This window comes from Oreochromis aureus, unplaced genomic scaffold (assembly GCF_013358895.1).
Source record: "Oreochromis aureus strain Israel breed Guangdong unplaced genomic scaffold, ZZ_aureus HiC_scaffold_101, whole genome shotgun sequence".
In the NCBI taxonomy this organism is placed as follows: Eukaryota; Metazoa; Chordata; class Actinopteri; order Cichliformes; family Cichlidae; genus Oreochromis; species Oreochromis aureus.
The window spans coordinates 103,196-120,659 of record NW_024108718.1 but is presented as its reverse complement, the minus strand read 5'-3'; the positions used below and the strand labels follow the sequence as shown (position 1 = coordinate 120,659).

The following is a 17,464-nucleotide window of genomic DNA, read 5'->3' as shown; positions in this document are numbered from 1 at the left end:
GCACTGATCATTGAAATTCCCAGCAGGTAACATAATAACATCTTATAGAAGCTTTTTGTTTTTTATTTGTTGTTTATTTCAATGCCATACACTGCAAAAAATATGCCTCAAATGAAGCTCAAAGATTGATATAGAATCTCTTCAAAAACATAATTTATCTTGGTTCATTTACATTTAGGTTTGTAACCTCTTCTGAAATGTTTATGTATTTCCCCCCTTTATCAAATCTTTTGCATAATAAGTAATTCACTACACAAATAATCTTTTCATCTAATAAATAAATAATAACACTTAGAAACACTTCCTATTCAGTTTTGATGACATTTTTCTTCTTTCTCTATGTCTTTCACACATAAACCAGAAGAACTCTTTGACAGCTGGGCACTATGTGCTGAAACGTGTACTAGAACACCAGATTGCGATGTTATGTGATTACATATGGAATATGTGATACATATGGTATGTCTGTGAAGGTTCTCAGTCATCCAGGTCATTGTAGTCGAAGTAGTTTGCAAAGAAAAGCGTCTGGACTTCTTTAAGTTGCTTGAAGACGTTTCACCTCTCATCCGAGAAGCTTCTTCAGTTCTAAGGTCAAATGGCCGGATATGATTCATCGGCCAAACTCCTTTGATACATATGGTTATTTCAAGAGTATTATAAATGTGTATGTGTAGTTCCATAATTTTACTTTTTTTTTTTAACTTTTACCTAAAACAAACAAAGCAGTCAAAAAACAATATTTTCAATATTAATAACAATATAAAAAAATGCTATAATTCCTTTATCATGATAACACAGCTTAACTGCATTTTATTCCTTTAACACTCTGTATTATCTGTTATTTACTCTCCAAAACTATATTTCCTTTTTTGTGCTGTAAAAATGCTTCTATGCTATAAGGCTCTTTTTATTAATAAAGTTGAAGTGAAAAACAAAGTTCACTCTGAGCTGCTCGATGTGTGTTTCTTTCAAAGAGAGAGAAACTCACAGAGAGGGAAGTAATCACATCAAAGTTGAATTTAACTGAAAGAGTTTTGAAATGATAACTTTTAGCATAACCTTAATATACGTTTTTTAAGTATACCTGTAAAGTTCAGTTCTAGGTTTCAGTTCTAATCATCGAGTCAGAAAAGATCAACTTCAAATCATTTAACGGTCACCAGCTGACCCCACCATTTTCATTTTAACAAGTCTGTTAAAATGAAAATGAAAATAACAGTCACAGTCACAGGGTTATCATTTACACCACAGTTACTGTTGATCTCTACTGCTTAAATCTTACTTTAACTTGTTGAAACTGCCGACATGGATTAACTTGCTGTCCTGCAAAAAGTTTGTATCCAAAGACTCAAAAATGTCATGAAAAGGTGGTTACTGTAATTGTGCTTACTGTGTGATTTAAAGTTGTTTGACTCTTCACTATAAAAATGATATGATTGTTTTTAGCTCCAGTAACTGTTTTGAGGACTTTGAAAATGTGATTCCTTGTTTTCCTATACTGCATGATGACAATAGCAACAACAGACAGATTAAATTGGTTTAGATAAGTTGAATCCAGTTCACTCACATCAAATGATTTCAATACTCATCCAGTCAGAGAGGATCTAATTAGAATTACTTGAAGTAAAATCTTCAGATGAATCTTTAAGCATATCCACTTTGACAGTTGATGTCTTCACTCTGACCCCCAGCAGCATGGAATACACACCCATTAAAAACACTGAAACTGACTGGATAAAAAGCGTGAAATCTAAAATGAAACTGAAGAAAACAAAATCATAAGAGATGCTGAAAAGAAGGATACATTCCCTGCCTTGAAATTGGCAAAAGTATGTAGGGTGAAAATCCTGAATACAATCTTGTTAGTTCAAAGTCTTGGGAGCCATTTAAAATTATAATCTTGTCTCTAAATTAAAGTATACTGAAGAAGTTAAGGGGATTTCAGTCTTTAATCACTTATATTACAAAAGAATAATCATAAGAGCATACTTTTTTTAATAATAGATAATATAATACATACAAAATAATAGATATGAAAAATGAAGGTAAGGGGGCCACTTATTCTAAAATATTGTAATACCAAAAGAGTTTCTGTATGTGGAATAAGCAATGTAATTACTAATTAAGCATTCATAGTAGATAGACAAAGATTTGGACAAGAAGACTGTACATGTAACTGCTTAATCAGCATTTACATTGATAAAGATTCAATATTGTGATTGCTAAATGAGCATCAGCGCTAATTAGCAAAAACACATCCCCCCATGGTTCTGCATCAAGAATAAAAACATAAAACATAAGGTTGTAAATGAGTCTAAGTGTAAGAGATTAACAGGCTTGTCTTAAATTACTGTTCGGTGTATAAAATTGTGTGTGATGGCCTGGTGGCGCTGTTTTGGTACCTGCAGCGCTGGTTTAGGGTATTAATGGGTTTTTTTCTTTTAGAGGCTGTTTGCTAACCTTGGAAATCTTGTTTCTTACAGGCATCTTCTTACAATGTGTTGTGCATTTGTTTACAGTTTACAGTGCAGGGCATTTCTCCACGAACGGTTATCTTTACTCAGGCCACCGTTATTGAATTCTTTGTAACATAAACTAATTGAGCAAGCTAAGCTGTGTCTGTAGAGTCTTTTTTTTTGTTGCCAATGCTGAGCCAAGTTGGTAACATGAGCAAGTCACTGTTTACTGAAAAATATTCTTGTGACATGCTGATAACAACAGCTTTTTATCACACTGCTAATTTTTTATGCACTTTTATATTTCTAAAAATCTGTTAACACCTGCTGTATTGATTTTATCCTTCTTCCTGGTGGACATACACTGATGCTGTGATTCAAAAGAGAAATTCAAATACAGACACCAGAGAGATGTCAACTAATGCACCATAATCACTGATGGAATCTCAACAAACAAAAATGACACTGAGATACATCCACTGTGGACAATGCACTGTATCATTTAGCAATCCTTTTGTCATGACTTTTTCCACTGGAAAAACTTCTTTTAGTTTGTATTATAGTTAGTTTTAAGTAATTTTTATATTTGATTTCCCAGAGGTAATGTTGCTCTTTACATTTCAGTGCACTAAGTGAATATAAGAAACTAATCATGTCTTTCAATTTTACATTTTTTTCCTTTTCCCGTTTTAACAAACATGCAAGATTTTGACATTTTATCTTGATCAGTCATTCTCAAACTGTAGCGATACATGGGCTCCCTCTAGTGGTACGCAGGAAGTCTTCATGATCTTTTTAAGATTAAATAACATAACATTTATATACTTTTAATATTAATATATATTATTAAAAATATATTAAATTATTATGCAGTGATCTTGTCAGTATTGAATGCATGAAACTTTCACATCTCAGACGACATCTTATAACCAAGTACACGATGCTGAAAGACAAACCAAATGTTTTTCAGAGGCAGCTACAGTCAGCGTTTTACTTTTGTGCTTTTTTTATTCAGCTGCGTCATGCTAGCAGCTCAATATCCTTATCACAGAGAATCTCTTTGATATGCAGGTGTACAGAGTTGTATTATCATTCATAAATACAGCCAGACCCGCTTGTCTATTCTTCCCGCTGTCGTTGTTGTGTCAGCCTGAAGTAGATAAAAACTGTCCATGTTTATGTGTTTGTCCAGAGTTACTATGGTAGCCACGTCTCACACAGGATAATTAAGCTGCTCTCTCTTCAAGCCCCCTGATGCTGGGTAAGGGACACCAAGTCATCAACTTTTTAGCAAAGGATCTCCCGTTCCCCATGATGATGGGTCTCTACCTTCTCCCCTGGTTACAGCGCCTGATGTTGTTGTGGTTCCCTTGTCTGTTTCTCCTCAGCTTGACGAGGAAATCAGGCGGCTTGGTGGGAGGCAGCAGCACAGAACTCTCCAGCCTTTTTAATTCAAGGTGCTCCAAAGGCTTGAGGAACAGGGATGCCTCCTCAACCTAAGTAGGACGATGGGGGTATGTACTGGGGTGTCTTTTGTGTCTCAGCTGCAGGGGAGAGGTGGAGTAGCTGGTTCAGGGTGTGGTGTCAGGGCTGATCCACATAGCTGACCTCCATCATCTAATCATTATTTTTTTCTAAAGAAAATCAGTAAGATGTGTGATGAAGACTCCTCTTCTATCAGTCCATCAGCAGGCAAAAGCAGATGTGTGCTCAGTTCCTCTTTTTGGGTCTGAAGTCTTACAACTGATTCAAGAAACAAAATTGAAAACATCAGTTGTGCAATGAGAACATTTAGTTGCTGATTTACTTGCTTCATTGGCCCAACTTCCTGCAGACTATATCAGATATACTTGAGCAGTGTTTCTGGAATTGTTAATCTACTCTAACTTTTATTCTTTATATTTCATTTGCTTTCTTTTCCCTTTAACTATCGCAAACAGAATATACAACAGTATTCATTCACACTATTGTTGAAGAAACATTTTCCTTCTTCCTTCTTTTAACATATGTACATATATGTCTAAATTTGTTTGTACATATCATTTTTATTAATATTTTAAAAATATTAATATAAATATCTTACCTGTGTTTTGTCCATGTTATACCTGCTTCAGTTGTCATGGTTACTAGCCTGCTAATGCTTGGAAGTCTTCTCTTGATACCAGGAAGGGGAAAACTCAGAGGTGAAACTCTTATTCTTGGAAATCAAAAACCAGTTTAACTCTTAAGCAGTCGAAAAATCTTCAATTACATTGTAGAGCCAAATCTGCTGAATTTACTCCAAAATGGTCTCCAGTTATGAATAAACCAGCCAGTGAAATTGCCTTAGTGTCAAAACACAAATATCATGTCCACATGTATATTTAATAAAACTATTTTTGTTATATAATTCACATCTGCTTTTTTTTTCAATACTTTACTTATTGTTGCTAATTTGTTACCTCTGACAACAAGGCGATGTATTTGGTAGCGTTAGCATGTCAGTCTGTCACTTATGTAAGCCAAAAACAACAGCAGCTCTTCATCTGATTGTGATGGAACAAATAACTCGACATAACAATTTCTGCACTGCTAAGTCAAAAAAATGAAGTTTTGTAGATCTGCAAAATATACAGAATTAAAAACGTATTTCTACACCTCTGTGGTGGAAGCCACATTATTTATTATACTTCTACACGTGACATTCAGAAGTTACTTAAACTTCTTCATAGGTTTAGACAATCACAACATGTTTTCTCGTCGTGATCTGCCAGGTTGTTGAAGAGATATGCAACAGGATACAAACAAAAGAAGCAAAAGAAACAGAAAAATAATAGAGAAGCAGGGGAATAGAAAACATACAATTTAACTAAAACAACTGCAGTTACAATGTAGACACTGAACATTTTGACAAAGGCACCAAATTCCATCGTGTTCCTCTGTGATCCTAATCATTGGAAACATTGTGCTGAATAAATTAAGCACAAAATCAAGTGAGGTAAGTTTTATTTTGCCCAAGGGCACAACGACCAAGACAGACAGAGCTGGGAATCGAACCGGCAACCTTCCTGTTACTAGATGAGCTTTGCAACCCCTGAACCATGGTCGCCCCGCATTGACCCCATGTCTACTGTAACTAAGTAATGAGTAATGAGTTCATTATTAACTAGTTTGTTAATGAATTACTGCAGTCAAATTGAAACAGTATTTGCCACACTTCAGGCTGTGTTCACTGGCAGGATGTCATCCTCAAAACATTAACTAGGTCTGCACCAAAAAATTTTTAATTTACTTGAGAAGATTATTCTCCGTTAACTATGCTAACTTTAAAAAAATCTCACTTGTACTCGGAAATATGACAAGTAGCCAAACAGCTGAATACATTCTGTTTGTATCTCCATGATATCTTATGAGTCTCTGACTTTTCTAGATGATTTGATGAGGGATGTTAAAAATGAATTTGCATGCACAATTAGTCCAAAATTGACATGTCGACCATTGGCGCCCTGTGCATTTCATGTATAAGAAGAGGTTCACTCTGAGCGTGTGTGACAGATGTGAAAGGGTCTTGAGAAACTGTGGAAAACATTATGCTGCCTGTAACATCATTCAGCATGACGAATTTGGCTGCATGATCTGCTGTAACATAAATCAAATGGCTGAATTGCCACCTCAGCAAGCAGTCAAGTACTATAGGCTTGCTAATGACCTATTAATCGTATTCTGGTGTGTAGCAACAGGGATGCATGGAAAAATTTCAGGACACCAGCCTAGAAATCCACAGGACACCCCGAGGAACACAGTCGAATGCCTTCTCCAAGTCCACAAAACACATGTAGACTGGTTGGGCAAACTCCCATGCGCTCTCAAGTATCCTTGAGAGGATAAAGAGCTGTTCCAGTATTCCGCGACCAGGAGGAAAACCGCATTGTTCCTCCTTTATCTGAGGTTCGACTAGCGGACAAATTCTCCTTTCCAGCACCCCGGCATAGACTTTCCTAGGGAGGCTCAGCAGTGTGATTCCCCTGTAGTTGGAACACACCCGGACCCGTTCCCGACCCTAAGGCGCAGGAAACAAACCCTCTCATCCACCGGGAAGAACCCCAACATACAGGCAGCAAGCCGAGGGGATATTAGAATAACCACCCCAGCCCGCCGCCTCTCACTAGGGGCAACTCCAGACTGAGACAGAGTCCAGCCCCTCTCCAGGAGACTGGTTGTAGAGCCCAAGCCATGCTTAGAGGTGAGCCCGACTATATCTAGCTTGTACCTCTCAACCTCACACACTAACTCAGGCTCCTGGCCGCCGCCCGTCACACAACTCACCCAACCCCTACAATGCCTTGTGCAGGTGATGGGCCTGCGGGAGTATTAGCCCATGTCCCCTTTTCGGGCTGTGCCCGGCCGGGCCTTATGGACTAAGGCCCAACCACCAGATGCTCACCCTCAAGCACCCTCCCCAGGCCTGGCTCCAGGGCGCTCGTTGTCTGGTCCCTCACCCAGGACCAATTTGTCATGGGAGACCCTACCAGGGGGCAAACACCCCCAGGCAACATAGCCCCTGGGATCCCTGGGACACACAAAGCCCCTCCACCAAGATAAGGTAGCGATTCACAGAGAGGCGGATAAAAGACTTTTTTTGTCAAAATTGACCTCTTTCTTGATTACAATATTATTTTCATGTATTATTTCCATTTCCATCTTCAAATCTCACAAACCAGCAAAACTAGTAATAACAATGTACTCAACGAGCAGAACCCAAATGAGGACCATAGAGAATTTTACCTTTGATTTTTACTTACACAGAGGGTTATATGATGTGAGGAGGAAGCAAAATGGGGAAGGTGGAAACTGTTAGGGTCACAGAGGAGGTGCAGTCCTGGATGATCTTTTGAGGGAATGATGTTGAGAGATTGTCCAGTGTCCAGAGAGTGAGAATTAGCCAGGATGCTTACTTGTAATCAAGGGGCGAAAAAGTCCAAGGGTCTATGAGTCCATGGAGAAAGGAGTAATTGGAACGTAAGCAGGTAGTTGAGTCGCTGAGTTGCACGTCATCCGGGGAAGAAGGATTTTTCTTGCCTAGTTGTTGCATGCTTTATTGTGTTTGATGTTGAGAGCATTTTCCCTTTTTTTGCATGTTTTTACTGTATTTATTGGGAATCTTCCGGAGAGACTCCTCCCCCCTGCTTTCCATAACTAATTAGATACACATGGAGGACACAGAGAACACCAATTAATCAGGCCTCCCTTGTTGGTAGCCAGAGGCCAATAAGAGAGTTTGGCAGGTCAGAAAAAGGAATCGCAGCTGGATGCAGGGAAGGAGGAGAGAGCCACAGAGTAGCGTGGTGGCAGGCGCAGCCACAGCAGTGAGAGATGTAGAGCGGCAATTACCGGCATGGCACGGCCACAGGAAAAGAGAGAGACGGCTCTCGTTCAGTTGACGGCAGACTTCTTCCACAGTGGTAGCGAGACGCCAGCTAAACACTTAAGACACGGAGCAGCAGCAGGCAGAGTTTGGAGCTCTGCCCTCGCGTGGTAACTCTCAAGTGGTTAAAATTCTTAAAGACGCCTCGGTAAATTAAGAAGGGTGACTGCTGCTGCTCTCCTGTGCTTAGTGGAAGCTGGAGCGGTGTGGCGAGGAGACCACGAAGGACTTTGTTGGCCTGGCTCCCACTGGTGGACTCAGCGGACCCTTAACAGCCAAGAAGTGTGGCAGAGCCCGATTGGGACCCTTGGGACTTTAGGTTTTGTTTTTAATCATTCAATCATAATATCAATCTGACTTTGAATTACACATTTAATGACACAAAAAAAATTGTATACATGCAGTTTGCATCCTTTAAATTCACATTGGCATTAAAAGGTCTTGGACTTGTGTAACCTGCCTGCCTTCATTTTAGACTAATAGCAACCACTTCCACAAAAATCCCCCAAAACGCAAATGTGTGTCCTCATAATTCTATCATTAAGTTGTTCATCTAAAGTAGCTCCATTTAAACAGTCTAATTTCAGTGCAGGTTTCAAGTTTGATGCTATAATTATAAGAAATAAAACATATTAAATTATTTATTTGCATAAGTACTTGTAACTCAGTTGCCTGAAACCTGCAGTAGATAGGGGATGTAGTTTTACTAAATAATAATGTTTTATATTTTTGCAGTTTTAGTTCTTTTTCTTATTAACCAAGATGACTTTTGCAACTCAATTGAAGCAGCAGAAGTAGTATTTATAAAAAAAATAAATCTCTCTAAAGTATCTGAAACCAGAGTTTGTGTCCTGTCTTGTGTCCTTGTTATGCTTTCAGGTGGAATCCAGTGTGCATGCCATGGGAAAAACAGAGAGACTGTTGGAGGCACACAGTCGGTTTAATGTTTAATTTTTTCTGACTCAGACAAGTTCGCCCCAGCCTAACAGAAAACAGAACTTGAACAAGTCATGCAACCACTTGCAGTTGTTTTTTGTCTGTTGTTTTTCTTGTTTTAATGAATGTGAAAATGGAAAAACAGATGAAGTGTGTGCTTATATTACTGCTCTATTCTCATGCTGCATCTCCAGGTAAGATATTTTATTTAAAGTGTATTTAAGTTTTATTTAAAAATATTTCTCTTGACTTACAGCAAATTGCATTGTAAGAGACTTGGTCTTTTAGTTTTGCTATGAGCTGTCGCCATTTTACACCTGACATGGACTACTAACAACACCTAACTTGTCAAAAAGACACAGGGAGTTATTTAAGCATATAGAAGAGAAATTTTAGATCAGCAGCTGTGGCTATGCTTTTACAGATGTTTTGTTCAAAGTATCCTCTCTTGTGACATCCTTGTGTTTTTCACAAACTGGACTGTAGCTGAAAGGAAAGCACTAGAGAGTGTTATTAAATCAGTACAGAACATTATACACACAGTTAGCTTATTTACAATAAAAAAAAGTTAACTTATTCTAAAAGCAGGTTACTTGATATTTTATTTTCTGTTTTATCTTTTTAACTTACACTATGTGATGAAAATGTTTCTTCTCTTTTATGTGTTCATTACATGTTTTAGCAATATCACTTTTGGGTCATTTAAAAGGTGCACATATGAAGGAGCATTCAGCTTTAACTTTATTGCACACACACAGTTACAACTCTGAGAAAGTTGGTGTCACCCAGTCGGGGCAAATTCAACAGGTGTGAAGTCTTTTGTTCTGTGTCCTTGAGGATGGGTGGAAGAGACAAGGGGCAAAAACTGTAATAGGAGATAAGGTTATAACATCTCTCCTTTTCTGGAGAAGGTCAAGGGTACATCTGGTTACATCTGCTTGACTGTATTTAAAATTGACTGTGCTGTTCATCTTCAGACACTACTATCAGTGCCCTGTTGAATGGCCATTCTCTCTCTCAAGATTGAGATTTAAAGGTGTTAATTTCATTAATTAAAATGATGAATCTAAACCAAGTTTTAGTTTTTATTTAACCTTCTTAAATGGTACAGAAAGTATATAATACAAATGTCATCTGATTTTGTCCTGCCAATTTTACAGTAAAACACTCCCTGAAGTTTTTCTCCACTCAAACCTCTGAAGTCCAGAGTATCCCAGAGTATCCCAGAGTTTTCGGCTGGTGCACTTGTTGATGAAGTTCAGATAGGTGACTTCAACAGTGTAAGAGGAGCAGAGCTAAAGAAAGACTGGATTAAATTCTTTGAAGATCATCCTTGGCACCTGGAGTGGTATAGTTTCCAATCTAATGACAGTCATCAATTCTTCAAGGCTACCATTGAGACTTTGAGGCAACGTTTCAACCAAACTGAAGGTACTGATTTGTTTCACTTGTTACTTTTGTAATGTTGATTTGTCCCAAAGGTGCAGTTTCACTATGCTGTGCTGACATCTTACTGCTTTACCACAGTTACTGTTACTTTCTCTCTTTTCAGGTGTTCATATCATGCAGAGGATGAATGGCTGTGAGTGGAATGATGAGACTGGTGAGATTAATGGGTTCAATCTGTACAGTTATGATGGAGAAGACTTTCTAGCATTGGACCTGCAGACACTGACATGGATCACTCCAAAACCACAGGCTGTCCTCACCAAACTGAGATGGGATGCTCAAAAAGATCGATTAAAATTAAACAAAACCTTTTTAGGCCATCTGTGCCCTGAGTTTTTAAAGGAGTATTTGCAGTATGGCAGGAGCTTTCTGCAGACTGCAGGTAGAATTACAGAATCTGATGAAACATAATAGAACAGAAAATTAATATGGATTTCTTGCTTTAAAAGTAAAATGAAATTCAAAAAAAGAATGTGACAACTGCCAGTCTCTCTCCAGTTCTTCCCTCAGTGTCTCTCCTCCAGAAGACTCCCTCCTCTGCCATCAGCTGCCATGCTACAGGTTTTTATCCTGACAGAGCCGTGATGTTCTGGAGGAAAGATGGAGAGGAGATCCATGAAGGTGTGGATCCCGGAGAGATCCTCCCCAACAATGATGGGACCTTCCAGTTGAGTGTTGATTTGAAACTTTCATCAGTCACACCTGAAGACTGGCAGAGGTACGATTGTGTGTTTCAGTTCTCTGGTGTGAACGAGTACATCATCACAAAACTGGACAAAACAGCGATCAGGACCAACTGGGGTAAGACTGGATCCTGCAGGGTTTGAAAACTGCAGTTTGATATTATGAAGTTGTTAACTAAACAGCTTAGTTGTCAAATTTAATTCCTAAATGCCATTCTTATCGATCAATAAAGACAAGTCTTTACAAGTGTTGCATAAGTCTGGCGTAAAAATGGGATCTCATACTGGGTTAAAGTAATGAAGTACCATTTGCATTATGGTGTATCACTACTTTAGAGTGTACAAGACGCGTAACTAATGCTTAAGTAATGCTGTTTTGATGGCTTTGTGTGACATTCAGAGATGTCAGACTCATCAACTATCAGGTCCTTGATTTTCTCTCCACTTATTCTTTAGTAACTGCACACATTTTTTGTTCAGTATTATAAGTGTTGTCATATTTTGTTCAACAGAAAAGCCCACTGACATGGGAACCTTCATCGGTGCTGCAGTGATTGTTCTAGCTTTCACCATCATCACAGCTGTGACATTTTTGACCTACATAAATAAAAAATGTGAGAAATCTAAAGTTTAGTTCAAATTCATGTCAAGTAAAATGATTATAGGGCAGTAGAATGATGAGGTGAGAAGAAAATAATCAAATTTAAAAGGAGATTGACACAAAATAATTGCATAATCAAGAAACAACAAATTAAAAACAAATTACAACACATATGGTTTATTTTAGTTTGTTTCAGCCAAATGTTCTGCATCCTGTAAGTAATGTAGAACATTTATTAGAGATATAATATGCATTATTTAATTGAAAACAAAGTACAGACTTGTTCTTTTTTGTTACACATGATCTGATCACTTGAACAGCACTGATCTCCCTCTCACTTTCATAGCTGGGAAGCAAGGGCCATGTATTCAATAATCACTATAAATTACACCCTTGAAAAGGCTAAATTATGTGTAAACTGTATGCTTTTGATCTTCCAGCTCCTGACGATGGCTCTGAGCAGTCTGAGAGACTAAATCCACAAAGCTGACTGTCCTAAGAAGTTCTTCACTCCGCTCTCTGTATGACTTTCCTCCAGCTGCTGCTGTCACCTCAGTGTTTCAAATACATATGTTAAAAACACCAGTGAATAAATTAGGCACAGGTAATGATCACATTCTGCTGCACTTGTTGTAAATTAGTGCATGGTCAGACATCTGTATGCAGCACCTGTGTGTACATTTCATGCATTTGTGATTTTATTTTGCTTCAGTATGTAGTCATGGTATCGATGCAGTGGTATCACAAGTCTTCTACAAAGCAAAACTAGCTTTATTGATGGATATGTATCTGATGATGACCGTTTGTTAGAACTGAAGTGTTTAATTTTATTGAGAAATTAGAAATGTACAAAGCATGTGGTATTTTCCAAATGGCACCAAAATATCTGAAGGATGAAAACACTCTCATTTGGAAATAAAATTTTGTCATTTTATTATTTCATTATATAGTTCTATAAAAATGACTAGCCCTTATTTTGCTGGATTTGATTTGTGAGGTCACATGATCTTCATCTTTGACCGCCTCTGGGCTATGTCCTTAGATCAAAAACATACAGTTACAACGGAAAAATGGTAAATGGCCTGTATTTATATAGCGCTTTTCTGGTCCCTAAGGACCCTAAAGCGCTTTACATATCCAGTTATTCACCCATTCACACACACTGGTGATGGTAAGCTACATTGTAGCCACAGCCACCCTGGGGCGCACTGACAGAGGCGAGGCTGCCGGACACTGGCGCCACCGGCCCTCTGACCACCAACAGTGAGCAACGGGTGAAGTGTCTTGCCCAAGGACACAACGACCGAGACTGTCAAGCCGGGCTCAAACCGGTAAACTTCCGATTACAAGGCGAACTCCCAACTCTTGAGCCACGATCGCCCCACTAGGAAAAAACAAAACAGAAATAGGAAAAAACAGATTTCCAAAAGCACAAGGGAAGTGTTTCTGGGGAGACAATAACCCGGCGGACCAGTTGCAGGAACCAAAATAGACAGAAGACACTTCAAAGAAGTGGTGGATCTATCGGTTTTGTTAGGAAAGAAAAGATGAGAGGTAAGTTTGTTAGCCTAACTATTAGCCAGAAAAACCGTCATCAGTATTATATGAATCATGATAAAAACACACCTACCATGTTTTGGGTTCCTGCAACTGGTCCGTCGGGTTATTGTCTCCCCAGAAACACTTCCCTTGTGCTTTTGGAAATCTGTTTTTTTTCTATTTCAGTTTTCGTTCTTCCTATTTCTGTTTAGTTTTTTCCCTTTTCCGTTGTCATTTTTCCTATTTTGTGTTTTGTGTGCTTTTGCAGCATTTTTCTTATTGCTGGTGTTTTCTTAAGTTGCAGTCCGTTTGGCCTCTCACAATCAGCTGCAGAGTAACATTTCAGTGAGATAAAGGAACTTGTTTTTAGACAGTGCATATTGGATCTGGAGAATTTTCAGTTGCTCAATTGGCAGATTTTTTCACTTAATACAAGATATTGAAATAAGTAAACAAATCTGCCAGTGAAAATTCTCCAGATTGAAGATGCACTGAATCACATGACCCCCTATGAACAAGGACTTGGCAACAGTTGGTTGAAACATTACAATTAGATTTTGTTCCTATTAATTTTATATATTTATTTGTGTTTCTTTCATTTTAATTCTAAATTTTATTTTGATTAAAAATAGTTCATATACTTTTTTATTTTGGTTTAAGTAAAGAATGCTGCTTCAGTTTTTGTTTTTTCAATTTTTTTCAGCTATAATATTTTCACACTGTAATTTGTAGTTACACCAAACCATTTAAAAACATTACACAATATTTGCGTATTTGTACAATGTGACTTGAGCTGAGCTTTGATGCTCTAATAAAAAATGTTCTCTGATGTTTTTTCTTGTTTTTTTAATCTTCAGAATTTGAACATTTCTATCTATCACTGATTTAAATGGATTCATAGTTTTCTCACTCTGAATGTTGTAAATTGCCTTCTGGCTTTAGCTGGGAGCATACAGATTCCTGATATTGTCAAGGTTCTGGGACTTGGACTAAGCTTTTGAGTTTATTTTGTTTGAGTATTTCTGTGCTATTATGATTTAAGTTTCACTAGTCAGTCCTGAATATTATTCTTGTTATTGCTGCAGAGTTTTCCTGTGATCTCAGTTTAATTTCTTGTTTTTGAGGTTTCCTTTGTGTCGTTGTCCTGTGTCCCTCGCTTTCCCTGGGTCTGTGGGTGTGTGTGTCCTTGTGTCTTGTTTCCCTTTTTCTATTTATTGTTGCCTTCCTTGTGTTTCCATGTTACCCCTGTCTCTCGTGTGTATTTATGTATGTTCTCCACAGCCCGTTTTGTGTCTCTCCTTCTCTCTCCAGCTCTCTCTCTTTCCCTCCATGACTCGTCTCCCTTCGCTCTTTGTGTTTCCTTCCTCTGTCTCCCAGTCAATCCTCTTCTAATGTTCCTGCCTGTGTCTTGCTGTGTGTTTTAGTTTGCGTCTTAGTGTTTTATTTTGACAGTCTCTCGTTTTGTGTTCATTGTGTTTAGTTTTGTTTCCCCTGGTTCGTTATGTCTGTTCGTCCCAGCTTTGTTCCCATGTGTTTCCACTTCCCTCATCACCCCTCTGTGTTTTAAGTGTGTGAGTTTTCCTTTGTTCATTGTCAGGTTGTCTGTTCTTCATGTGTCATGTTCAGGTAATTGTGTTTAACTGGTTTAACTTAGTTTAGTTCTCCCAGTGTAGTCCAGTTTATTTAGTTCTCCCATTGTAGCCCAGTTTATTTAGTTCTCCCATTGTAGTCCAGTTTATTTAGTTCTCCCATTGTAGTCCAGTTTAGTTCTTCCAGTGTAGTCCAGTTAGTTTAGCCTCAGTTCCCTCTTGCCTTTTGATTTGTGTTGCTCACCAGTTTTTGAATAGACAGCTTATCCTCAGTTAAGTTTCATTTCCACGTGTCTACATTTGGGTCCATTATTCAACTTCCATAGACTGTGACAGAGAGTACATAGCACTAAGAGATTTAAACATGTTAATCCAAACCTCTTGTATTAAAGTATTCTGTGAATGCAGCTTTCGTGGTTATTTCAGGTTTTTGGGGTTGTAAACAGGAGACAGATAAGATATGATAACTCTTCATTGTCATTGTACACTCATACATAGTACGATAGTACAATGAAATTGGAAAACTGTCCCACATTGGCACTATGTACAACACAACACAACACAACACAACACAACACAGTAACCTAACTTAGCAATAAAATGAATAATAAGTGTATGTGATCCTTTGCCATTAGAGCTGCTAAATTGTCGAACAGTTCATATCAGAGTAGCTACCTTATGAGTGTTTCATGTGTAGTCTTACATCTTTTGTATTCAAATTCAAATTCAAATTTTATTTGTCACACACACACAACCATAGACAGTATGACATAGGGGTGAAATGCTTGTAGCTGTACAATGCCCGACCATTAAATGACAGAAAAAAGTTTTACAGTATTTACAATTTACAGGTTACTACAAAATTTACAAATTAACTTAGAAATTTACAGTAAAAATGTGCAAATAGCAGAAAGAGATTATAAAGATTATAAATTATAGGAAATGTGTAGTGGTGCGTGTGTTAATGTGATGTGTGTGAGAGTCCAGTCTTATAGTGATGTGATGTGTGTGGGAGAGTCCAGTCCTACACCTGGTTCAGGGCCCGAATAGCCTGGGGGAAGAAGCTCCTCCTCATTCTCTCTGTTTTGGCCTTAAGGGAGCGGAAGCGCTTCCCAGACCTCAACAGTGAGAAGAGTCCATTGTTGGGATGGGAGAGGTCCATCATAATCTTCCTAGCTTTGGACTTGCACCGCTTGGTGTAGATGGACAGCAGGTCAGGGAGCTCTGATTGAATGATGCGTTCGGCCGAGCGCACCACTCTTTGCAGATCTCGTCTGTCCTGCTTGGTGCTGTTCCCAAACCAGGTGCAGATGTTTCCCGTCAGGACGCTCTCGATGGTGTAGGAGTAATGTGTAATGTGTAATGTGTTTTAGTTCTAATTCTTTTTCATTTTGTGAAAAAATTTGCAAGAGTTGAGAAAAACTGCTTTATAAATAAAATATTGGGATATTTCATCTTCTATACTTTAGCTCAGCAAACATATTAAATATGTGGATGTAATAACCAAAAATGTCTATTATGCCCAAATTTGACAAAATTTATGTAAAGCCCCATTGGTCATGACAACTATTAGGCACAATCTGAACATTATTCCACCGATAATTTTCTTTATTAAAACCTGTGTCACAAATAGGTTAACTTGAATGCGAATACAAACAAATAATATCAGAAATTGCATTCAGATAGAAGACATGAAATGAGGCCAAAGATCATATTTAATGTAAAGTGAATTTGAGTGAGATTCAGGATCCATCTGATCTGCTGAGCTGTTGTCATAGAGGTTTGTCAATACCACAAAAAAAAAAAAAATCTAATTTAGTGGAAATGTATACACTGCTCAAAAAATAAAGGGGACATTTAAACAACACTATGTAACTCCAAGTCAGTCACACTTCTGTGAAATCAAACTGCCCACTTAGGAAGCAACACTGATTGACAATCAATCTCACATGCTGTTGTGCAAATGGAATAGAAAAAAGGTGGAAATTATAGGCAAGTATCAAGACTTCCTCAATAACGGAGTGGTTCTGCAGGTGGTGACCACAGACCACTTCTCAGTACCGATGCTTTCTGCCTGATGGTTTGGTCACTTTTGAGTGCTGGTGGTGATTTCACTCTACTGGTAGCATGAGACGGAGTCTACAACCCACACAAGTGGCTCAGGTAGTGCAGCTCATCCAGGATGTCACATCAATGTGAGCTGTGGCGAGAAGGTTTGCTGTGTCTGTCAGTGTAGTGTCCACAGCATGGAGGCGCTATCAGGAGGCAGGCCAGTACATCAGGAGACGTGTAGGCAGTCGTAGGAGGGCAACAACCCAGAAGCAGGACCGCTACCTCTGCCTTTGCGCAAGGAGGAACAGGAGGAGCACTGTCAGAGCCCTGCAAAATGACCTCCAGCAGGCCACAAATGTGCATGTGTCTGCTCAAACGGTCAGAAACAGACTCCATGAGGGTGGCATGAGGGCCCGACGTCCACAGGTGGGGGTTGTGCTTACAGCCCAACACTGTGCAGGATGTTTGTATTAATCTTCTGACCTGGATTTTTAAGCATGCATCAAGACAAATGGAATGAATGTTTCATTTTCTAAATAAATACAATAAGTCGTCACCCCTTCAACTAGAGCAGGTACATTTACCAATTAGATACACTACACAGTAGTATATGGAAGTTAATATATGTTTAAAAAAAGCTGCTGTTACAGGGTGGACATTCTTGTGCTGGTAAACCAGTCAGTGTTTAGATGAGAGAACAGACATCACTGTCACTCATCCTCGGAAGTATCTGGCAGTTTAATGTTCATGTCAAC

General features: G+C 38.5%; 1 pseudogene; it reads left to right on the top strand.

The window, feature by feature from the left end:
• Positions 1-8,747: 8,747 nt before the first annotated feature.
• LOC116329860 lies at positions 8,748-12,478 on the top strand (annotated as a pseudogene).
• Positions 12,479-17,464: the final 4,986 nt, after the last annotated feature.